Raw genomic sequence first — 25,850 nt, forward strand, 5'->3', positions numbered from 1 at the left:
TTTATCAAGCTTCTCTTTAGTCTCCTGAGGCGTTTTGCCTTTCATAAAGTAGTGTTTAATCAACACACGAAATTCTTTTTCGTCCATTTTTTTAAAATCACTCGTCTTCCTCGATTCAAACGAATGCCAAACACAAAGAAATAGACCGATCTGGCTGAAACTTGGTGTGTGTTCTTCCAAGAGATGCTACTAACTAAACATAACCTCGATACGCGCCAGTGGTGCTATCTCTCTGACTTTGCACGGACTTTTCAAACGACCCTCGTATAACGGGTTGATCGTCAAAAAGTGCACGAAAAAGCGTAACGTTGAAAAACACCCAAATTTGATAATTTTTATCCCTTTTTTTCTATGAAAGATAAAATTTCCAATTTTACTTTAAAATAAAGAGCCTATCCTCGTTTGTAACTGTAAATTTTTGCAAAAACTCAGATTTAATAGATTTCGAGAAAAACGATGCCAAAAGTGGCCAAAAACGGCATATTCATTCAAAAATTGTTCTTGTTCTATTTACTGTTCTAACCTTTTTTTTTTTGTAAACAACGTAGCACCTAAACGCAAGAACCGATTTTCATGAATGAGGTGTCATTCGATTCGGAATTTCATGTTGATGAGGTTGTTGAAGGTATTGTCGCTTTACATAGTTAAAGGAGGGGAGTTTTCCTCACTAAAATAAGGCCCCCTCTAAAACTATTATTTTTAAAATAACTCTGTAAATCTTGAGCCTGAATTTGATAAAATTTGGCAGGAAGCAGAGGGCTTCCCTTACATTGCTGTGCCATCCTGCACTTACATCCACTAAGAGAAAGTATAGTAATCGTATCAAATTATCAGATTAAGAAGAATGAAGTGTCATTCGGTTCGATATCACTTATGAAGTTGAGTCTCTTGGGTGTCACTATACCGTTCTTAATACTTTAGGAGCGTAGCTTTGCCCTAAATTCTGGTAGCAACAGGACGAGGGGCCGTTGAAGTGGCTCATTATATGGCACGATAGAAAGGCAAATTATACGCCAGGAAATCGTATTCAGAGACGTGTAATTATTGTACGAAATAGAACTAGGAGACTAAAAAATAGAACTACTTAAAAGGTACAGAAATCTCCTCAACAAAAACTTATCGTTTAAAAAGTTAAGTATTTTTAAAATGTAAAAGTAGTTTAGTACCTGAGGCCCCTGCTAATAAAAAAATATGAAAATGGTCCCTGGTCTTAAAAAGGTTGGGAACCATTGGTCTAGTGGGTGGTAGGCACTATGAAGGTGACTAGAAGTAAGCATAAGAATATTTAATTCTGCATTACAATAGAAGTGTGAAACCGGAAATATAATGTTCAAAACATGTTTATTTTGGACATTTTTACATCAAATTTTATTACATTATTCGATAATATATCAAATACCTATGGGGGAAAAATTAGTAAAAAAAATTTAAATAGTGTTTTTCCTAGAAATAATTACCAAAAACGATTGGCTGATCTCATTGGCGAACGGGATGTGTGAAGTGGGCGGAGTGTAGCTAATGACGTAGGACGCTGTAAGCCACTCCCTCTCCAATAAAAGCACAGTTATCTAGTACATAAAATGGTGCTCTTTCACTTTCATTCAATTATCTAGATTTTACTTCTTTTACATCTGGAAAATATTTCCTTAACTTTTTTGATTCTGCATTTCAATAGAAGTGTGAAACCGGAAATATAATGTTCAAAACATGTTTATTTTGGACATTTTTACATCAAATTTTATTACATTATTCGATAATATATCAAATACCTATGGGGGAAAAATTAGTAAAAAAAATTTAAATAGTGTTTTTCCTAGAAATAATTACCAAAAACGATTGGCTGATCTCATTGGCGAACGGGATGTGTGAAGTGGGCGGAGTGTAGCTAATGACGTAGGACGCTGTAAGCCACTCCCTCTCCAATAAAAGCACAGTTATCTAGTACATAAAATGGTGCTCTTTCACTTTCATTCAATTATCTAGATTTTACTTCTTTTACATCTGGAAAATATTTCCTTAACTTTTTTGATTCTGCATTTCAATAGAAGTATGAAACCGGAAATATAATGTTCAAAACATGTTTATTTTGGACATTTTTACGATAGCAATTTTTATTGCATTATTCGATAATTTATCAAATACCTATGGGGGAAAAATTAGTAAAAAAAAATTTAAATAATGTTTTTCCTAGAAATAAATACCAAAAACGATTGGCTAATCTCATTGGCGAACGGGATGTGTGAAGTGGGCGGAGTGTAGCTGATGACGTAGGACGCTGTAAGCCACTCCCTCTCCAATAAAAGCACAGTTATCCAGTACATAAAATTGTGCTCTTTCACTTTAATTCAATTATCTAGATTTTACTTTCTTTTACTTCAGTAAAATATTTCCTTAACTTTTTTTATTCTGCATTACATTAGAAGTATGAAACCGGAAATATAATGTTCAAAACATGTTTATTTTGGACATTTTTACGATATCAATTTTTATTGCATTATTCAATAATTTATCAAATAACTATGAGGGAAAAATTTGTAAAAAAAAAAATTAAATATTGTTTAATTGAAGTTTATTTTGTAAAACCTAAAAGTAGTTTATTGTGATTTTGAACCTGTGGCCCCTGCTAACAAAAAAATATTAAAATGGTCCCTGGTCTTAAAAAGGTTGGGAACCACTGGATTAGAGACTAGTACTTCCATGAATTACTGGATCTCTAACCCATCCAGCCTTAGCCGTATTTTTTTGATATCACATTTCTCTCACTTCTCTTTAATAAGCCGAATGCGATCGGTTTTTGTCGGCAATTTTCGGCTCCATTGACCATAATTATTAATCTAATTTCCAATTTAATTTTTAACTTTTAATATGCACACTCACACGATTTTCTCTTGCCCGTACCTATACAGGGTGAATCAGTAAGTATTGTCCATAGGCCTACTGTGTGTAGTACATCTAAAGTGGAGTTCAATGACGTATTGGCCAACTTCATATTTTCCACTATTCTTGAGTGACGTCACTTTAAAGTTTTTTTTTCTAAAATCATTACTTTTTTTCAGTAAAAATGTTATTACGCAAAAAGTTTTAGTCCGACTTCGATTCTGGTGATACGGTTAGAATGATAGATAAATTTTCTAAAGATTGATACCATTTCAAAGCATAAGTTATTCTCCAATCAGCCTCAATCTTCCTCCGATTGCTGGAAAAATAAAAGTAATCGAAATTTTTAAGAAAACTCATTAGGCCCTTACGTGATCATTATGAGACCTAGGTGCTGGCACTTTTTATAAAAAGTTTCCTTGTTTAATGGGCTTTCAAACGGTATATCATTTTCCAGGATTCCTTTTATCTTCGTATGTGAAATTACGTGTTTTACAAGAAAACGTGTTCACGAGCACTCAAGAGTGTTAGTTATCAAGCTGTTTAATTCATTGAAAACTCTTTTAGATAGACCAATAGTCAATTTTAAAGTAGGCTGTCTTTAAATAAGGAAGTCAAAGGTTACAAATTGCACTTAAAAAAAAAAAAAAAATCTTAACTCTGAAATATTTGAGAAAATGTTAGGAAATATTTTAAACAAGTACTATTTTTATAAAAAAAAATTCATATAGTTTGTATTTACTCCAAACTACAATTTCACACACAACTACCCTGTTGAAAAAGAAAAAAATATGAATAAGCCTTAACAACCCTTTGAACCCACTAACAGATAATCTTTATAATCTGAATTAGGTATTAACCAATACAACTAGGTGCCTTACAAATAAACTTCCCTTATCTGTTAGACTTGGTTTCAAAATTTTCTATTGTACCATAATACTATTGAGTGCTCGTGAACACGTTTTCTGGTAAAACAAACGTAATTTCTCATACGAAGATAAAAAGAATCCTGGAAAATGATATACCGTTTGAAAGCCCATTAGGCAAGGAAATTTTTATAAAAAGTGCCAGCACCTAGGTCTGATGATGATCACGTAAGGGCCTAATGAGTTTTCTTAAAAATTTCGATTACTTTTATTTTTCCAGCAATCGGAGGAAGATTGAGGCTGATTGGAGAATAACTTATGCTTTGAAATGGTATCAATCTTTAGAAAATTTATCTATCATTCTAACCGTATCACCAGAATCGAAGTCGGACTAAAACTTTTTGAGTAATAACAGTTTTACTGAAAAAAAGTAATGATTTTAGAAAAAAAACTTTAAAGTGACGTCACTCAAGAATAGTGGAAAATATGAAGTTGGCCAATACGTCATTCAACTCCACTTTAGATGTACTACACACAGTAGGCCTATGGACAATACTTACTGGTTCACCCTGTATAGCTGGGTTTTCTTGTATTCTAGACTTTTTACCGAATAGTAGTTACTTTAAATTATTACACAATACATTCTAATGGAACTATTTTATATTTTAGATACTCAATACCGTACAAAAGATTTATTTAAAATGTTTTCAATCGCAAGTGCTTGAAATTTTAACTTTCTTCGCCAAATTTAATATAACAATGAGCCCATTATTTAGCAATAGCATTTATCCATCTAGAGCTGCAGAGACACTTAAATCAACAATAAAAAATTAAGCACCTAATTAAATGGAAACATTAATTAATCCCCAATGAGTTTTTTTTTATTACCTCTTAACAAATTTATTGTTGCAGAAATGATTATTAATTACAATTAAATGGTAAGTTGGTAGTACTGCTTTGTCATGCTTACTAGTGCAAATAAACACTAGATTTATCTCCTTTTTCGTACTTTACCATGTAACTATTCAATTTAACTAAATGATTAATTTGCATTTGTTAATTTACCCAAGAAGAAATGTTCTTATTGTTTAAAAGAGTAGATCACGTTAAGTGTTACGGTTATAAACTGGAATACTAGCCAAGTAGAACGCAAGGTGCTAACACATTACTAACTGGATTTAACAAACGTTACTTACAAATGTACACAAACAAAGTTTATATTATATTGTATATAATATTAATAATGTGATGTTCGCATAACATACACGTCACGCTTGTAAAAGTAATAAATGTAGCACTACCACCCGTACAATTGTGTTTTCTGTTCTCTTTGTTTATGGTCACTTGATTTCTTGTCATTTTTACTCAAATTTCTCTTTGATTTTTTAATTTTTATTTTACAGCATAAAATTTTCAGCACAATAGAGGTTATTCTCAAAAAAAATATCCAAAATTTCCTATTTTATTAATGAACTTTTTATAATCTTATAAGAACTGGAATGATACTTTAAAAGACTTTACCACCACCGATCTCTCCTAGAAATACCTTCATTCAAATTTTCTTTGAAACAGTTTCAGACATTGTAGATCACAATGAGCGATCCTAAATACAGAAAACTGTCTCCAATTTATCGAGAAAATTAAAAAAAAAATGCAGGAAAATCTGTTCTATAAAATGGTTAAGAGATTTTGAACGCTATGTTACGGTCAAGTCTTCCTTGGTAAGCACTAATCGAAATGTCAAGTTTTTAGTTTACTGTGGTTTTTACGTTTACAAATTTTTATTTTTGGGGGACCTTAAAATGGCTTTTTTCCCCCATGAAAAATTATAATAGAAAATTTGAAATGACTACTGTACTTTCCTTTCCTAGTAAAAGAAAATAAAAAATAGAGCAGAAAATGATAAATTATCTTTAAACGCAAAATTTTCCCAAGTATAGCTGCTTTTAAACTAGTCCAAGACTACGTATCTGTTCCCGTTAAATGCCAGACAGCAAAATGGATTGTAAATCCACGGATTTTTTTATAAACTCAAAAAAAAAAACGCACCTAATTAACATTCCACAGAGTATAACAAATCAAAAACCTTCTTAACTATTTGTATTAACACCAGTTTATTTACGTAATCAAAATTGCAATTTCGTTTGATAAAAACAATTGATAATTGTTAACCCAAAATAAAAAAAGCATCAGAGTGCCACTATTCCCTAATTGTTTATTATACTTAAATATATTAAAAGTTTTAATTTTAATGTGCAACTATTCCCTAATTGTTTATTATTCTTAAATATATTAAAAGCTTTAATTTTAATGTGCAACTATTCCCTAATTGTTTATTATTCTTAAATATATTAAAAGCTTTAATTTTAATGTGCAACTATTCCCTAATTGTTTATTATTCTTAAATATATTAAAAGCTTTAATTTTAATGTGCAACTATTCCCTAATTGTTTATTATTCTTAAATATATTAAAAGCTTTAATTTTAATGTGCAACTATTCCCTAATTGTTTATTATTCTTAAATATATTAAAAGCTTTAATTTTAATGTGCAACTATTCCCTAATTGTTTATTATACTTAAATATATTAAAAGCTTTAATTTTAATGTGGAACTATTCCCTAATTGTTTATTATACTTAAATATGTATATTAAAAGCTTTAATTGTAATGTGCAACTATTCCCAAATTGTTTATTATACTTATATATCGTATATTAAAAGCTTTAATTGTAATGTACAATATGGTAGTAGAAGCAGAATGTTAATTAAACTCTATTCTGTTGTGTAAAGAACAAGTTCTCCAATGTTTACATTAGATTATTGATTCCTAATTAAGACAACTATCTGTCACAAGAGTTTATTTTTTCCATATTAAGGTTGATTGGTATTTTATTTATTGCATTTTAAGAGTGCAACAAAAAAAAAGAATCCTTCGTTTATAATTTAATTTCACTTGTTCACAGTTCAACCTAAATACTCTTTAATTTTGATCCTCCATTATCATTACTTCATTTAGCTCAGTTTCAAGATTGTTAACTAGGAATTTGAAATTACTAATGTTTTTTTTTTTTTTTCTAATTAACTTTGAGCATGGTTATTCTGTTAAATTAGATTATTTTGCAAGCGATAGTTCAGGAATTTTGTGAATGCAATTAGCTCTTCACATTTAGCTCACTGTTTCATGGCCACAGAAAATGCATTCCATTCAAGGTACTTTGACTATATCCATTTTTTCCTTTTTCAAAAACAATATATTTCTTTAAATGTATTTTCTAATTACTCTACATGTCAAAATATTTGTCCGAGATTTTACAAAAAAGGGTATTTTAAAAGTGTTTTTAACTAATCTATTATAGCTTTTCTTTTACTATTAGGTATTTTAATCGTGCAGATTTTTTTCTATTTTGAGTCCGCATTTAAAGTGTATTTTGCAAATTAGTCTTTGCTGTAGATTTTAATCCGAAATAAGAAAATCGCAGAATGTTCAAATTTGACATTTAGTTTAGGATGTCAGCCGACAATGCCTCATTAATATTTTGGTCAAAGAACCGGAAGTAAAAAAAACAACTAATAAATAAGCCTGGTAAAGGGAAGTTACACCATTGAGACAAACACACAACCTGGTTGTAAAAAGTAATGTAAATAACTAAATTATCTTTAACAAAAGATTAATAACATCTAGCTAAAGGCCGAGAAGTCGATGCGCCCAAAATAAATAAATTAAATAAAAAAAACTAGCTAATCCATTCTTAAGACTGACTTCATTGATAAAAAATAAAAATAAAGTGTAACATCAAAAAATAAATAAAATAAAAAAAACAAATAAAAATTAAGAAATAGAATAAATAAAAAAATGAGGTAGTGAGAAGGAATGATGTTGAAGAAAGCGAAGAGGATTGAAGATTGGGTCAGCATCCCAACACCATCTCAGCCAGATACAGCGATAAGAAACGGAGAACACTGCCTTGGAACGGAGATGGTTGGATCTTCTAGAGAGCTACTGGCCGCCGTAGACCTCTAATTATATCTGCCATATTCCGACAATACATTCAGAGTAGTGATTAATATATTTCTGAAAAGTAAATAAATAGCTATACGTAAATCTATTTATTTAATAATATAATATCTGCAGTATTTAGTTTTTTTTTAAATGTGTGCACAATACGTATTCAAGTTTGCTTGTGCTATTTAAAATGACAAATAATTATGGCATAATTTAAATAAATTTAAAAGATTAAAAGCACATTACGGGTGATTACGAAGTCTTTTAAATTAGTAATCAAATTTACCGACTTCAGCACCCTATTTGTCACTAGATTAACGATGTAAATATGAATTCTTATTAAATGAGTAGATGTGAGCTAAGAAATATTATTATTCTATAAAACACACAGCGTTTTTTTTAATGGGGAATTGAGAGAACGTTCATTTGCTGAGAAATTCTTTTTACATTTACAAGTATTTTTATAACAAATCGGCGGAAAATAGCATTAGTTAGGGAAGGGATTAGCTATGAGGTTAGCATACTGGACTCCCACGCGGAGGTCCCGGGTTCGAATCCAGCAGCTGACCCTTAGATTTTCTCTTTCTAGGAGCTTCTTACAGCTCACTGTCCGGTGATGGACAGTGTTGTCTGTAACGAGAGAACACTGTCCGGAGGCCGGCAGTGCACTGAAAAAAGCTCCGAGCGCTAATAACCTCAGATGTTGACGCGCCTTAAATCATTCAAAATTAAAAAAAAAAAAAAATAGCATTAGTTAGAGAAGTGATAGCTCAGTGATTAGCAGACTGGATTCCCAAACGGAAATCCTGGCTTTAATTCGGGGCCTTAGATTTTTCTCTTTCAAGGAGCTTCTTACAGCTCACTGTCCGGTGTTTGTAACGAGAGAAAACTGTCCGGAGGCTGGCTGTGCACTGAAAAAAAGAAAACTACGGGCTCCAACAGCCTCAGATGTTGACGCAATAACTTATCGGCCAAAAAACCGATCTTCCAAAGAATTATAATAATAAGTAGCAGATTATAGAATCCTGGGCCAAGAAGTGGCGGATTAAAATGGAACCCACAGAAATGCCAGCACTTCACGTTTACTCTCCAGCGGGGCTCCTGTCAAACCTGTCCTCTTCAACAGCAATCCTCTCTTCCTTATACAGATCTGGTGCGCTACCTTGGGCTCTACATAGACAAAACGGACTCACGGTGGAACCCACACAGTAGACTAAAAAGACAAGCAATGACAAAACGTGCGAAACTGCTTTACAGACCTCTTGGACGACGCTCCAAATTGCTCATAGAACTCAAACCTATGTGGACTTACGGACTAGAGCTTTGGGGTTCAGCCAAACCTACAAAACATACGGACAGTACAAAGATTTCACTCAAAACTCCTCCGACAGATAGCTGACGCTCCTTTCTACGGTGGCTAACCTCACTCTTCACAGCGACCTCAACATTCCCCCTTCATAGACCAACTCGCCAAGACTAAATACCAAAAACTCCATACTACTCTCTCGACTAGCTCTAATCCTCTTGTACAGTCTCTCGCCTCCTCTGACATCCCTAATACTACTCGTCGACTGAATCGCCAGGGGCCCCGCGACTTCCTTGTAGTCTGAAGGCCTAAACGCCATTATTCTCCTATCTCTCCTCTCTCCTCCTCGTATTCTGCTCCTCACAATCTCCTCTCTCCTAAAGAGAGTGCTACAGCTGGGTAGCTTCTCTCCTCCTGCTCTCCTCCCGCACCAGTTCATCGCTCTCTCCATATTTACTGATTGTATTCAATGTATACAGATTGTAGATTAATAAATTAAAAAAAAAAAAGTTGCAGATTACTTGGTGGCAGGGTTCTGCCCTAAAAAATACTCTTCAAACTTTTTTTGGTGATGATCACCTGGGGTGTTCGTGAAGAAAATTAGTAGAGACGATGACTTTTAGGATGGTTATGGTGGTTTTATAATGTGCAGGAGTTGAAAAAAGAGGTTCGGAAAGATTATTTAATAAGTTTGAAGAATTTCCAAGGGTGGATATTAATAAATTATGTTGAGGAGACGATAGCAAAATATGGGTTGATAGAGGAACAGGTGGCGTGCTACTTACAAAGATGCATTATGTCTTCAAATTGAAGAAAACCTCCAAAAATAGGCGAAAATCCTTAGTAAAAAAAATACACAAGCAAAGAAAATAAAATGAAGGTTGCTTAAACAATATTGCGTGATTTACATTTTAAAGAAAAATATCGCGGCGAAGAAGAATTAAATACCACCAAACATGAGATAAAAATGGTGAATATCAAATTGAAATGGAGATTGTAAAAGAAAAAGGCAATAAAATAATGCGTCAACGACAGGTTCCCCCCGAGTTGTTTAACAATTTTTATAGTACTTTCTAAAAGTATGTCTGGGTGTAGATTTGCAATTCATGAGGGCCTTGAACCATTAACCAGTGTTTTATATGCCCTCGATTGGAGGGACTATATTCTCACTGGACGAAAGTGCAGGACATACATTTTGTTTTGGGGTTTTGTTGTTATTGTGCAGTAAATTTTAAAACTTCATTTACATGTGAAGCAGACATCCGCAATATGATGTCTGATTTTATGCACTTTTCTACGTTGGTATTTCATTGTCAACGAACCCCACCCCTACGTAAGAAAGCAAATTTTTTTGGGAAAGCTCAACGTCATTCTTTGATTGTGATTTCCTCAAATACAGAATTCTCACTAGACTTGTAAGATTAAGATGCTAGTAGGGCGGACCCCAAGGCGTACGCCACTGCGACCCCTTTGGATCTATTGTGGCTCCCCTTACTCTAGAACTCGCCCTCAAGACTCGTCCGTTTAAGCAGACTCTTAATTCTGGAGAGCAACTCTTGCCTAAAGCTCACAGGTCTTGGTTTTTCCTCTCCGAGGAGTAACATCCTTAGCCCACTAAGTAAACTTTATACATAAATATACATGATTTTTAGTTTAAGATTGGACCAAACTTGATCTATAACTTGACTTCTTCCTTCTAAAACTAATAATGACAATTTAAAGTTATACTAATTTCATAACACGGCATCAGTCTCTTAGTAAGAAATTTCAAACCGAAATTTCGAGTTTAGATCCAATCACTGAAGACGTTTTTAAGAGGAAAAAAAAACCTAAAACTCGTACTTTTCGTGAAGTTTTTGAACCAATCGGTTTCAAAATAGCATTAGTGCTGGCAATAAAACCGTGTATTGCACCAAAGTGCAATCTGAAGTATAGCTGATCAGGTAGCTTAACCAAGTAAAGTCTCATTTTGATATAATTCGCACATAAAAAATAAATAAACGAAAATTAAATACATTTTCTCTCTAGGTATAATTCACTTTTTAAGATTCCAAGAAGTCATTTTGGTCAAATTTCGTATATACATTACAAACATACCTATACATATATTGTACTCTGAGTAAATTACCCATAACGATTCAATATAATGTTTTACAAACATTATAATTTAGGAAAGATTTTTTATGTTCACTATTTATTTATTGCTGCAATAACTATAAGTTACTAATTGCTACAATTACTATAAAACATCACGCAAAGTGTGGATAGAGAATAAACTACAATTACATGATGCAAAAGCTGCCCGTCATGCATTTCTCAACCGAAGGGGACGGAGAGAAACCCGCCAGTGCTGGGAATTTAAATGATTGGAACTGTCTAGGATAAGGAGATCACGAGGTCAACGTCGTTTTAGATGTCGTGGTTGATTTTCAGAATGAATTATGGAGGATAGAGTTCGAGCTACTGATTTAGAATGGCAGGATAGGCTTCTGTGGAAATTGAGGAATCCGTGAATGGATAGATTCGGTGACAAAGTGGTTAGAGATATAATAGGGAGCATACGGCGTAGGACTATGGATTAAAAGGATTGGATAAGACGGGAGATGTTCGAGGATTTAGTTGAGCCCCACAGCTATAATATGTATAATGTATATGTATAATATGTGTAAGTCCAGATGGGCTTAAGTAAAGTCTTGTTCAGGGTTAGTTTGTTAGGATGTGCTTAGATTAGATTTAGGTCCGATCATGCACTACTCGCTGGGCTTATCTAGATACGATACCACGAAAATGGCTACTCGCTGGGCTTAACTAGATACCACGAAAATGGCTACTCGCTGGGCTTAACTAGATACAACGATAATGGCTATTCGCTGGTCTTGATTAGATGCCAGAAGAATGACCGGCAACTCGCTGGCATTGACTAGATGCCAGAAGAATGGCTGGTTACTCGCTGGACTTGACTAAGACAGCAGGAAAATGGCTTCTCGCTGGTCTTGACTAAGATACCAGGAGAATGGCTACTCGCTGGGCTTGACTAGATGCCAGAAGAATGGCTGGCTACTCGCTAGTATTGATTAGATGCCAGTAGAATGGCTGGTTACTCGCTGATATTGACTAGATACCAGAAGAAAGGCTGGCTACTCGCTGGTCTTGACTAGATGCCAGAAGAATGGCTGGCTACTCGCTGATATTGACTAGATACCAGAAGAATGGCTGGCTACTCGCTAGTCTTGATGAGATACCAGAAGAATGGCTACTTGCTCGGCTTGACTAAGATACCAGGAGAATATGAAATGCCAGTTGCCTGCTTTCTTTGCCTACACATCCCTATCATTAACTTCCACAGTTTCTCTGTGTGTGTATGTTATAACCTGGCCTTTTCTAAACTCACTACTACCTTTACAATACAGCCGGTCCCCTCTCGCCCACCGAACTCCTCATCACTTAAGACAGCCTTGCTTCACACACACACACACACAGAAACCTTCTTCTTTCTTAGTAATTTAACTAAATTAAATACTGTTCAAATTACTTTTTATATATAATAGATCGTCCTCCTTCTTCTTCTGAACCTCTACTACAGTACTTCGTTCATCGGGTTTGTGAGAATGGTAAAAAAAATAAATAAATAAAAATAAAAAGCGCCGACCCTGACGCTATTACAGACTGGTTTTTGTACCCTAACACTACCAACAGGACCAAAAGCGAATTATTTATCCTCTCCCCTAAACTAAATTGGACTAAAATTTTGTAATTCGGTAAAAAACAACTATTGCACTTGATACATTTTTGTAATTTTTAGTAGTTTCTTTTGAAATGAATAACTTTTTTAGTACTAATTTTATTTTTCAAAGAAATTTGATTTTGTAAACTGGTGTTTAGAGAAAAATCGTATGAATATTAACAGTAAATTTCTTTTTTATACTAATTCTAAAAAGGAAGAGAAAATCCAAGTGCCAGCAGCTGGATTTGAATCCAGAATACACTTATCACTGAGCTAATATGTCCCCTATGATGTAAAAATATTGCTTTACATCATGAAATAAATGAACAGGATTATAGCTTTAATCATCAATATAAATAAACATTTCAACAAAAAAGCAGAGTTCCTATAAAAATAAGTAAGATTATCTAAAATAAAACTAATTGACGATTAAGTAAAATAAACGATTAAGGTATCCTAATAGAGTCAACTCTCCACGGAAGTCTTTTAAATCGTCAAAAGAACAAATTTATACCTAATTACATAATTTTTTAACATCAAAGAATACCGCTAACCCAGCAAACGAGTACTTTAAAATAATATGCAAGTCTTGAATAGCGAAATATCTCAAGTGAAAATGAGGTCATACAAAACTTTCACTGTATTTAGTTATAAATAAAAATGGTTATTAATTTAAGATCTAATTTCTCTTACTCCAAATTATAAGGGAAGATATGGCATTTCAATGGAAATTTGAGGCCTCCTTATTATTGAAAAAGTGGGTTTTTACGTAACAATTGGAATACTCGAGTTATCCAGTACTGTCACGAAAATATATTCATTCGTACTGTTGTTATAATAAGCACCTGATTGTTTGAGAAATCATTAAAATAGTGTAATTTAATTCGATTGTTGAATTTGAGAGTGAAATTATCAATTTTATTCTAATTAATTATTCGACTAATTATTTATTCGAGCAACTTTTTGGTACAAATAATTTTTCTCTACATTAACTGACAGCTTTTTTTCCCCGATTACTTCTCGTATACATTAATTGTACGTACGGAGAGCTCGGCCCCGGTGTTTCTAATGACTCAAGGGGTTATAACGATTCCTTAAATTGAAAATATCGAGGAACGGTTAAGCAGCAATACTACCAGTTTTAAAAGAAAGAAAATTTCTGGATTTATTTTTGCAAATTTAAAAATTGTTTTTAAAGTAAGTAAGTAAAGTAATTTGCCTATTTTTTCAGGCCGGCTTTACGTCCAACTACCAATTAGGTATCGTGGACGGAGGCGACTAGCAAACATACTTTACTGTAAATTTCTTTTTATTAACCATTAAATAAAATTCAAGGCCTACAGACTAGGAATCGAACCCAGTGCCAGAATGCATATTAGCTTTACAGGTCTCGCCTCTAACCGCTCGGCTACCGTGGCGCGTTAAAAATTGTTTAAATAATAATATCTTTGATTTTGTCCATTGTAGCACGTATTCCCTTGCATTTATCCATTGCATTCCCTTGACCTTGGTTTTGGACTTTCAATCATCATTAGAGGTAGATTATTCAGTTTGTTGCATTGTGGTACTGGGTTCGATTCCCGGTCTTGGCCTTGGATTTTTTATTTAATGGTTAAATGAGAAATAGTAAAGTACGTTTGCTAGTCGCCTCCGTCCATGACACCTAATAAATGGTAGTTGGACGTTAAGCCCCGCCTTAAAAAATAGGCGATTACTTTACTTTACTTTTATTCAGTTTGTTGTGGAGATTTTTTTGTCTTCACTTACGTTACTGTCTCGCTTTGAACTCAACTAATTGAGCAAAGTAATGTTAAAAATTCAAAATCGGCCATAGAATGCAATAAACATGCGTGCTGGGTAGGATCAACTTGAAAGATATTATACAGCATTGCGAATCTAACCTCATTTTCAATTTAAATAACATTTTGCAGAGGATCTAAGAAATAAAGCCAAGAAAAGCCTCGTTTCAAGTATACCCTTTTTTCAATTATGCACTCAAATACGTTAACCCAATATTTCTGGGTATAAATGGATCCTCAAGAGCCGGTAGTGCTTAGTTAACTTTTTTATATAATCTAAAACTGTTTGTTAGTAATTAAAAATTCCTATCCAAAAAGTATATTATAGATCTTGTACAGACTCGAGCCAATAAAGTGGCAAACCCAACCTTTGCAGATGTTAATCGAATTGAATGTTGCTTTCGTCCAGTTTTACCTTTATAAAACATCCAGGTCATTCTCTTAAAACTTTCTCGCAGTAAATTTAAATGATACAATCTGTACGCCATAAATAAATCAGTAAATCTAGGCTAGAGATTTATCAGAATGGTTAAAAAGGACCACCTCGAAATGCGAGCCAATTTTAAATTTTAAGTAGAGCTTTTATTTTTTTTCTAATCGTTTATCTAACTTTTTTTTTTTTTATAGATTTTTTGAGATTTCATCAAAAATATGGGGTATGAGAGCTCATGAGTTTGAAAAAGTGGTTTTCATTTATGAGTTGTTGTAATTTGGTGGATGCCCAAAAAAAGGGTAAGTAAGTAAAGTAAAGCCTATTTTTTCAGGCGGGGCTTAACGTCCAACTACCAATTAGGTGTCGTGGACGGAGGCAACTAGCAAACATACTTTACTGTAAATCCCTTTCATTAACCATTAAATAAAATCCAAGGCCTAAGACCGGGAATCGAACCCAGTACCACAATGCATATTAGCCCCAAAAAAAGGGTTTCGTAAAAATTGATCGACCGGTAGAGTTCTGTTTTAGTGAATCTTTTTCCAGTTTTTCAAAATTACTTTCTTTTTTTTAAACGGCGCCATTAAACTTGCTCTACCAATTTTTTATTTTCAGATGTGTAACTTTTATTTGAAATAATGCTCTTAGATTATTTAATTAAGGGTACTTCTAAGGATGGATATTTGCCTGTATTTCCTCTTTTTCACGATAGTCCGTCCAAGAACAGGGTACACTATCAATATTGGTCTTCCTATTTTCGATCTCACGATAGTCTATCTACCAACAAGGCATACCATCAATATTGACCTGCCTTTTCTTCTTGTACATCAATAGAACTCTTTCTTGGGCTTCCTTCATGTGGCCCAACCATCTTATTGCCTTTCTTTGCCCTTGAAAGATGCTCATCATATACTTGATGCGTACTTTTTCGTTGTTTAAATTTACACATTCCACTTTTCTTTAAGGGCTTTCCATTCTTTAAATATTGAATGCCCTCATCTTACGTCGACAATCCAACATTTTCTTGGGCTACTCCACTTATTTTTTCAGGGGAGCTGTTTCTCATCATTTGAGGTAGGAGATAAATCGTTTCTCTTGCCAAGGTAACTAAGGCTACTGATTAAGCTGTAGCGTAATATATCTTCATGATTTCTCCACTCATTTAACCAGTTACGCGCGTTTGACGTTTATACACGTCAAACCAAATCTCTATTACGGTGCGTTCTACGAGTATACTCGTTGTGAAAAACATAAAATTGCCATTAACTGTAAAAACTCGAAATTTTAATAAGATACAATAAGAATATTATTTGGTGGGATGTTTCCTTTATCATACCAATAGAACTGCCAAGTATTTTATACGGAGAGGGGGGTGGAGGGAGCCAGCCAAATGATAAGTGGTTGGTTTATGTTTGGTCTCCGCATTAGAGATTGGGTATTACCTCACACAAATAGAAGCTCTCAACCCTTGAGCAATGCCGTTTTCACCTTAGATAGAGGTTCAGACCTCAGTACGAACATGATTTCATTTTGCACAGAATTCAAAGCTCTTTTCTTCAAGCCCCAGATATTGTAGTGTTTGCAGTGACTATTACGACTATTGTAAACTTTTGGTTGTTTTGCCCTGCGTTCGACGTGTATACCACGACATTGTCTGATTTTAATTCCATACACTGTGGGGGATTTCGTTAAAACTAAATTCCACGCTTAACTGGTTAACTATTGATTAGTTCTGATTAACTCAATCTCTTTGCTCGCATAAAGACGGAACAGTAGAATCACCTAGTAGGAGCGAAATCATATATAAAGCTACTTTCTACTATACTTGGTGCAATTAAATCTCAGAATTCCTAAAGATAGAGATATACCAAACACCATCCATAAAGAGTGGCTCCGAGAAAGGATCTCTGCTGTTCTCGTAGCACTGTGAACTCAAAAATGTTCTTGTATATAACCAACAGCCCTATAAGGCGACTCCGTCAATAACCGCCAGTCATCTCAATTACTGTTGTCTTCCTCCGTAAATATAGTAATGTTTAAGGAATGACAGCTTAAGAGATTTGCTAAGAGGTCTAGACCAAATCGTCTGGTTTCAAAGATAGCTTCAAACAGAGTTTTTTGATTAGAAGTTGGTTCTTAAAACCTGAACAACTCCGGCGAAGTGATTTCTAAGCAAATAGAGCCCAGTTTTCGACGTCAATACACTTTCTCAATGTTCTTTCCCTTTGCTGGAAGAAAGGTATATTGGTAATCCAGTATAGATTCACTTTTCTGGTACAAGCGCCATTGTCAAGTCACTAAAAGTTTTCCTAATTTCTTGGAAAGCAGGAGACAAGTGTAAATGCTTGGCTTAACATCACTGCAGAAGAACTTAAAAGGCAGGTAGCTCTTTTAATTCCTTTGCAGTGCCTATGGCTATCAAGGTAGTCATGTCCGGTCAGCATTCTAATAGCCCTGGGATTTTCGTATTTTTTTGGCTGCTATACCTCTATAATTGTGCGCAAACTGGAAGTAAATTGAGCTCTAAATTATTTTTTTAGCATCCAAAATATTGTTTCAAATTCACCGCTGAAATCCATCAAACACATTCCATTCTAGCTTCGAAAAATGAGACAATCCTTTACTTACTCTCAGAACATGAAAAGAATAAGTAAAAACAAAAAATATCCTTCTTAAACTATCTTTTAATTTAACCAACCCGAGCACATCTGAGAAATAATTACTAGATTCCCTTTTAGCCGGAAGTCTTGAAAATATTTATGAACACGCAAAGGAAGGCTAGATAGTATTTAAAATATACTTGCATTAAAATAGACCCTAAAAAAACTAATTCTTTAAAAACAAAATTGTATGAATTGAAATCAAAGTAATTCAAGTTTATTAGATTCAAATCAATTTTCAATCATTCTAATTCGTAGAAGAGAGAAATAGTTACGGGTGTTTAATGTGTAATGTAACGATTTTAACACATATTATTAAAAGATGAAGCAATTAAGAGAAATAACTTGCGTTCTAATTGAGAGACAGGTTATTTAGCTGGTGAGATTTGAGTTAATTTTTCTATTTCTCTCCATCTTTTCTCAATAGATCAATGCATTTATAGGAGAGAATAAAAAGACAGTAATAATACCTTCTCTTTTTTTTTTTCATTATTTTGATAGAAAGTATGCGAAAGAGATGATGAGCGGGCTGTTGTAAGAGAAGACGATGATAGAAGAGGTGGCAGTGTATATATATTGGATAAGAGGGGGATACGCGAGAGAAATGAAGAAGTAGCGGTGGGTGCTTGCGTGAAGTTGTACACAAAAGAGAAGGAATAAGAATGAGTATGAGGGAATGTGTTTTGGTATGCGAGGATGAGGTAGAAAGACGCGACAGGTAAAGCAGAGTGGGAGACAGTATCAAAGAGAAAGAGAAAGGCGCCCAAAAACCCCAAAGGATCTCTATACTTGAAGAGTTTTAAAATCAATGTGAGAGAAAACTCAACTTCTCTTTCTCTTGACAAGAGGTGAAGGCGAAGCAACAAAGATAAAGAGAAACGATTCGGCTATTATAACTGGAATGAAGGAAGGAGAAATTAAGGATGTAAGCCAATGTCTAACCTTACCTAAATGTAGAAAAAGGCATCACATTGCATCTTTTACCCAGATAACCAGGTATATATAGTAACCTCGCCGTAACTTTTTCTTAATCATAAACATAAAAACTTTATTTATATCATTCCATTAGATTTTGTTTTTTGTCTTTTTGTTTTATTCACTAACAACTATGAAAGCCTTCAAATCAAACCGAATAAAATCAAAATAATACTATCTAAAGAGAGTCATAAGGCATCTGAAAGTTTTTTGTAGTGTGCTACTTAATAACTAAGTTCAGTTTGGCACACTGCCTTTCTCCATCTTTTAAATAACCAACAACTTATCAGTTCTAAATTTATTTTTATTTGGTTACTTTGAACTTTCTTAGTTTTCTTTTAAACAAATATGGCGTTCCTAACACTTATTACCAATGAGAATTATTGCAATCAAATTCCCAATAGATATCTCCAAAATTCGAATTCAAGAAAAAATGTCACAGATAAAGAATTCATAGAATCAAAGAATGGAATGCACAAGCCGTTTGTCTTGCACGGAATCCCCCACTTCTCCAACCATTCATTTGGTTGTATTGCTTTTAATTTCAGTTTCAGCATACGACAATTGCAGTCCAGTGAACTTGTCCTTGCTGATTCCTCCTGCATTCCAGAATAATATTCTGAGCAGGCAGTCGTCAAGGCCTTGAGAAAGGCCGTTTGCTTGAGGGTTAGCCGATTATAATTATGATTTTATTCTAATTGTCGCAAATTATTTTGTAACATCGTCATGGGCTGCATTCGGCGACACTTGTCAGTCGTTCAGCGAGAACAGGGGGCACCACGAGTAGGCAACTGACATCACACCCCCCATATAAAATAATATTTTATATTGGGCTGCCAGACGTCGCATGGCCGAAGTAGCCATTGGCCGTGAAGGCGTAGGTTAAAAAAAAACAATTGAAGTCCATTATGAAGTTGAATATTGTTGATGTTATTACTTATGCACCAGTCGCAAAGCTTCAAGTCTGAGCCAATCGAAATATTTTTCATGAAAATAATTATATTTCTTAATTTTAATGGAAGTTCCGATACAGGAAAGCAACTCGCATGACCTGTGTTTAATAACCAGGAGGTCTAGTCCAATATTCGAAGAGGTTTTACTGATATGAAATTGAAGGTACAAAACTGCTGCTTATGATCTGTAATGCAACGTGAGTATTCTGCAACAAAGTCTGTCAACGTGGTGATTGATTGCAGTGTGATGATAATTTACATAATGCAGCTTTAAGCGCCACACCCAAACGTAAGGAGAGATCCCATTCTCAACTGGGACTCACCTGAAATTAAGTTCAGGATTGATTACACGAGGAGATCTCGGAGGCTTAAGCAGCGTGGTAGGTTATCCAATTGGTAAGTTAAAAAAAGATTGTTTGGGCGACCAAGATAAGCTGATTAGATTAGCGTGGGTAGAAAAGAAATGACAGCGAATTAGTTCGGAAATACATGATGTTTTAGTCCTTATGGTGCTTATCATTGGAAACGGGGAAATGGAATACTCGTATAACGATTTCTCTTAGTTCTTTAGATTAGTAGACTGTAGGCGCCACAGTAGCCGAACGGTTAGAGGCAAGACCTGCGAAGCTAATATGTATTGTGGTACTGGGTACGATTCCCGGTCGTAGGCCTTGGATTTTATTTAATGGTTAATAAAAAGAAATTTACAGTAAAGTATGTTTGCAAGTCGCCTCCGTCCTAATTGGTAGTTGGACGTTAAGCCCCGCCTGAAAAAATAGGCGATTACTTTACTTTTTAGTAGACTGTATTTTCTCCTAGTCAGAGGATTTGCGGAATTCCCTTAGTTCTGCGAAATGAGTCCATGTGGGTCATAGAAGTGTTCCATAAATAGTCAAGTTTTGTATCAGTGAGCTCCAGTGGAATTCGATCCAAGTAGACAGTCTTAAAAGGACAACCTTCTGTTTAATTCATGTCTTCACAGTCAAGTATGTGGGCTTCAAGTTAGTAAGATGAACGCACATAACCTAAAGTAAAATTCTGTAAACTGGTCAAGCAGAACCATTATTCTTGTATATTTAAAGTTCGTGATAAATAATAACAAGGTTGTTTTCGAAAAATTAAACTGAAAGTCTCTTTCAAGAAACAAAACCTATTTGCAATACATTGAAGGATTATTAGACAAAAGCTTTGTACATGTTAAAACATGCACGCGCTTTGTTTTACACTAATAACAAAGTTGTTTACTTGTACATAATTTATTCATAATGTACTTTTATACATATTCAAAGCTGAAAGCAAACGTTTAAGTGAGGTAATACAGTTATTCAATAAAATACATATATAATGTGCGCATACTTCGCGTGCACATATGGGAATGGCAGTGAGTCAGGAATAAATCTTAAAAATTTTATCTTTTGTTAAGTTTGTATTGGCTAGAAAGAAAGTACCTCGTAAAACGGAAATGATTTTTCTCATAAAATTATTACTGTAGGGTATCACTCATTGTAATAAATGAAACAACGGTAGTTCCAAATTAGTGGTTTGATTTCAAATGTTAGACTGTTTCTTAGTTTTCTGTGAAAAAACAAAGAAAAAGGTTGTTTTGAAAATTTCATTGTGGCCAGGGTTGTGCGTTAGCCGTGTAACAACTTGACTTGCCAAAAAAAAATAACCTTTCTTGAAATAATCTTAAGTTAACCTTCCGTCAAACAAGGCAGTACAGCAGAATGTTATTGCACGATTTCCCTCACTCATAACCTTGTGGTAAACAGTGATTTTCCACTCGACCATGCATTTATTTTATCTTATGCTTACTCTTCAAGAGATATTTCAAGAGAAACTAAACTGTTAATGAAATAATGTTGAACTAACTTAAAGTCAGGAAGGTCCAAAAGAAAATTGACCAAGATTAATATCATTTAATTTGCATAATTAGCAAGAAATGGTTACAAGTCTGTGGGCAATGTTTACATTGAAAGTTACATATAGAATATTTAGCTAACAGTTGCCAGAAAATAAATACTAAGAAAAATTAATCAACATTCTAACCAGTTTATAACTTCTATTTCAAAGAAAAATTAATTATTTGTGTTATTGTTTTGATAAGAAAATTTCATTTTAGTTTTATTAGGAAAAGTAATGTTTTGTTATTTAATTATTAATATGGCTTGTTTTTACTCATTTATTGACTAATACATTTGTCTAATAAAATTTACTTAATATTTAATATCTTGTGACAATCATAACATATACAATATTCAGTTTCGCTAGAAAGACTCACAGTGTCCAACTTAAGCATAAAAACTTACGACGGGTATAATTAAAAAATAAAATACGGATTCAATCCTAGTGATTCATCTAACAAGCATCCCCAGAACGTAGGAAGACTTTTTGGCTTCTCAAATTACTTAAGAAGCAAACAAAATAAACAAGAAAGCAAATGACCTTTACAGCTAATTGTGAAATTGATATTGTTGATAAATCTACAATTTTTATTGAATACAAATTTCTTTCTTCATTTTATTCTAACTTAAGAAAAAGCAGAAAGTTATTACTTATTAAGAAATAAGTTTTCAAAAAAAAGAAAGTATTTAATTAATTGAGAAGTTTGATTTTTCTCTTCCTAGGAGCTCCTTACAGCTCACTGTCCGGTGATGGACAGTGTTGTCTGTAACGAGAGAACACTGTCCGGAGGCCGGCAGTGCACTGGAAAAAGCTCCGGGCGCTAATGACCTCAGCTGTTGATGCGCCAAAAAAAAAAAGAAAAAAAAATAATAAGAGAAGTTTGATTGAAAATATTTGTTTGAAAATAAAGTGTTAATTATTTAATTTGAATGAACTTTAAATAAAAATACTTACTTAAAATTAGACTCGATTGGTAACTTTAATTCATCCTTCCAATTAGAATAGCATTCACTTGATAAGAACTTTTCACAATGTGTCCTTCCTAGAAATAAAGGAATTAATTAACCAATTTGTTTATATTTTACATTTTTTTTTTTTTTTTTTTTTTTATTATCCTTTTAAAGATTTAAAATTAGAAAGCTATAGAGTTGATTAAATATTAATTTAAAATATTCTATCGGGAAAAAAGATTTTAATATAAATTAAGAATCCTAATGATCCTGCACTCTAGTGTGCATTTGTTTACTACTTGAAGTTTTGATCTTTTGTGGTAACTTTCACAACCGAATGTAAGTTTCTGTACACCAATTTTTCCAATTATTTGTAAAGTATTGTTCACCGTTTTTGGAGAGTGATTTCATTAATGCGTTTGGAAGAAAGAATATTGCTAATATTAGTAATTATTTTTTGCCAATCTTTTGACCTAGGGGCAAAATCAACTTCAGGGCTGTTGAATATATATTTTACAATAACAAAATTATATTATTTATTATTTGATAGGTTATAAGATTTGCAAAAAATAAAATATTATGACTGAAAGTGGTAAAATATTCTTTCTTCCATTCCACTAGGCTGGGATGTGGCGCAACGATTTCTGAGAAAATGGATTGCCCAGTTACTTACGAGAAAATATTTTGATTTATAATGAACAATTATAAATTGAAGTTTATATTTTCAGCTTTAAAATGTTTAAGATAAACTTAAATGATTTAAAGACAGTAATTGCAAAGCTTATATATTACACGCTTAAAAAAAAAGAAGAAATTACTGGTTATTCTTTAGTAATATGAAAGCAACTTTATTGTTGTTTAAGTATTGCCTGGCCATCATAAAACAAGTCCCAAAATATTTCCTAACTGTAAACGGCAGTAAAAAAGAAGTTAGAACCCTTTTGGAACCTTTATATTTACGACGAGTAAGATATATGTTTTGAAATTGTAAATTTTTCAGTTTTTTTTAAGTTCCCAAATATTCCACTAAGTTATAAAACTTAGTACTGGGTACAGAAACTTCAATTAATGTGTATTAACTATCTGAATACTCAATTCTGGACCAAAATCTGTTCAAAATTGTGGGGAAATAAAAGTATACAGGGACCATGAAATTCTTTTTACATTTCCAAAACTCTTTCTTTGACTTTTCTCGCCAGCGGACGAAGTTCATCTGAGACGAATGCTTTCCAATCTGCCTAGATTCATTTGAAGTAAGTTTAATTTGTTCAACTTTATGGACAACCTCAGCTAGTTTAACGTTTAAGGAATGTCTACAATAGTTCCGTGCCTAGCCCTTCCTAGTTTTTCCAAGAATTTGGTCAGTATAACTAAAAAATCGTAGCTATCTCGATAATATTTAAAATTTAATAAACATTTTGATATTTGGTATAAATTACGAGTATATATTTTTTAATGTTACAACCATTGGGGCCCGACATTAAGTTTTTATGGCAATATCAGCTAAGGTTATACGTTACGAATAGATTTTTCATTTTTTTGAAGAGGTATTCTCAAAAATGACAGCTACGATTTTTATTAAAATCGAAAGACTACATGCTTATATGTAGATCTAAAACTTTATATGAAACATTTTCCTATGCAAATGAAACTAAGTCCAATTTTACACCATTCTTTCAATTTCGAGACCGTTATTATTATGTAGACAGGTAAGAGCATACGATTTCATTCCATAGTCATTTCCTATAAATACCTCCATAACAAAAACTTACATTTTAAAAATTTAAGTATAAGGATTGATTAACCTACAAAAAGTACTCACAAAACTTAACTACATAGAGGCAACAGAATGTCGTGTGAGTGTGCTCATAAGATGTGAAATATTAATTTGGAAATAAAGTTAATATTCATGGCCAATTGAGCCGAAAATTGTCGACAAAACCCGATCGCATTCGGCTTGTTAGAGTGGAGAGAGAAATATGATATAAAATACGGCTAAGGCTGGATGGGTTAGAGATCCAGTAATTCCTGGAATTTACTGTTCTCTAACCCATCGGTCTTTGATGGCATAGGTTTATACTGACTTTACTGCTCTGTAGTGAGTTTATCCGCTATATCTCGGGGACGGATAATCACAGAAACTTCAAATTTGATATTTCACTCAGTTGCCACCAGAGGAAGCGACAATTAATTTTTGGTCAAAATAGGTGCACCGAAAGTACCACTTTACTGAATAGATTTTCCACTTTTTTAACTTTTTTTAAAAAACTGCTTCTTGGATTTTCTTCAAACTTGATAGCTCACAAATAGTTCTATAACTTTTATTGGAAACATTTTTCTGGATTACTTCGATTAAGGGCACTTTTGGGGGGAGAGGGGTGGTTGGTCTGGTAGAATGCCAGTTCACTGTAACACAGCATAAGGGCCTGTGACATACTCTTTTAGTTTACCAAAACGGCAACTTGCTAATGCTCGACAGCCCATGATTATAGTGGCAATTTTTCCTCAAAAATTTTGATGGTAACCAGAGATCTAAAAATTGGCGGGTAAAAGATCCACCCTAGCTTAAACTGTTTGCCAAATCGGCGATTTAAATGTAGGTCCAAGTCGAAGGAGGATTCCATTTCACTAATATGGCATTTGTACGCTTTTTTTCAATCAACAGAAGTTTGACAAATTCTGTCAAAGCGCTGAACTTTGTTCGCTTAAATATTAAAAATCTATCTGCATCAGTAAGATTATCTTGGCAATTAATACTTAATGAAGTTACTTTTCCAAATGAATGTTAAACGTTCTTAATGTTATTGCTTTTATATATGTACAATTAAACGCTGCCATATGTATTCCATAATAATGTAAGAGTAAATTGTTTTTAGAGCAGGTCAGTGAAATTCCCAACATTTTATTTAGAGAGCGTGAGATTGTTCTCCATCTTTTGTGCTGTCCCTTTTCAAATTGTTTCCACTATCCTCGTTGATTACCCAATTTGTTGTTACTATTTTAGGAGTTAAGATTTTAAAAATGTTCTTCACCCCAATCAATTTAAAAAGAAGTTATCGAAAAAGAAAACATTCCGAGTAAAATTGGCATTAACATTAAGTTCATGAAGAATGGTTGAGTCGCTCTACAGATTTTCGAATAGTATAGCAAGTTCAAAATTGGTCTCAGATAGTCATTTTGAGGTAAAGAATAAAAGGAAAGCTTTAATTAAAATCTAAGAATAATTTTTTCAAATTCTTCATTGATTAAAAAAATTAATTTGAGACTGAAGGTTAAATTTTTGACAAAACAAAAAAAAAACCCTCTGAACAGAATTAGAAGAAAATATTAAACCAGAATATCAAAAATTATAAAACAAATAAATTATACAGAAGTGATTTCGACTTGGATGCGATTCAC

At 33.4% G+C, this 25,850-nt stretch overlaps 1 protein-coding gene across 1 annotated transcript in view; it reads right to left on the reverse strand.

Annotated features, from left to right (window-relative positions):
• The window catches only part of ds (dachsous cadherin-related 1), a 477,707-nt gene that overhangs the window by 386,478 nt on the left and 65,379 nt on the right, over nucleotides 1-25,850 (reverse strand). The window contains exon 2 of the mRNA XM_074133009.1: nucleotides 22,456-22,543. The gene's annotated coding sequence lies outside the window, so the exon portion shown is untranslated. The remainder of the gene's footprint in view (nucleotides 1-22,455; nucleotides 22,544-25,850) is intronic.

Source organism: Rhodnius prolixus, unplaced genomic scaffold, assembly GCF_049639745.1.
Source record: "Rhodnius prolixus isolate KJV_2025 unplaced genomic scaffold, Rpr scaffold_10, whole genome shotgun sequence".
Taxonomy (NCBI): Eukaryota; Metazoa; Arthropoda; class Insecta; order Hemiptera; family Reduviidae; genus Rhodnius; species Rhodnius prolixus.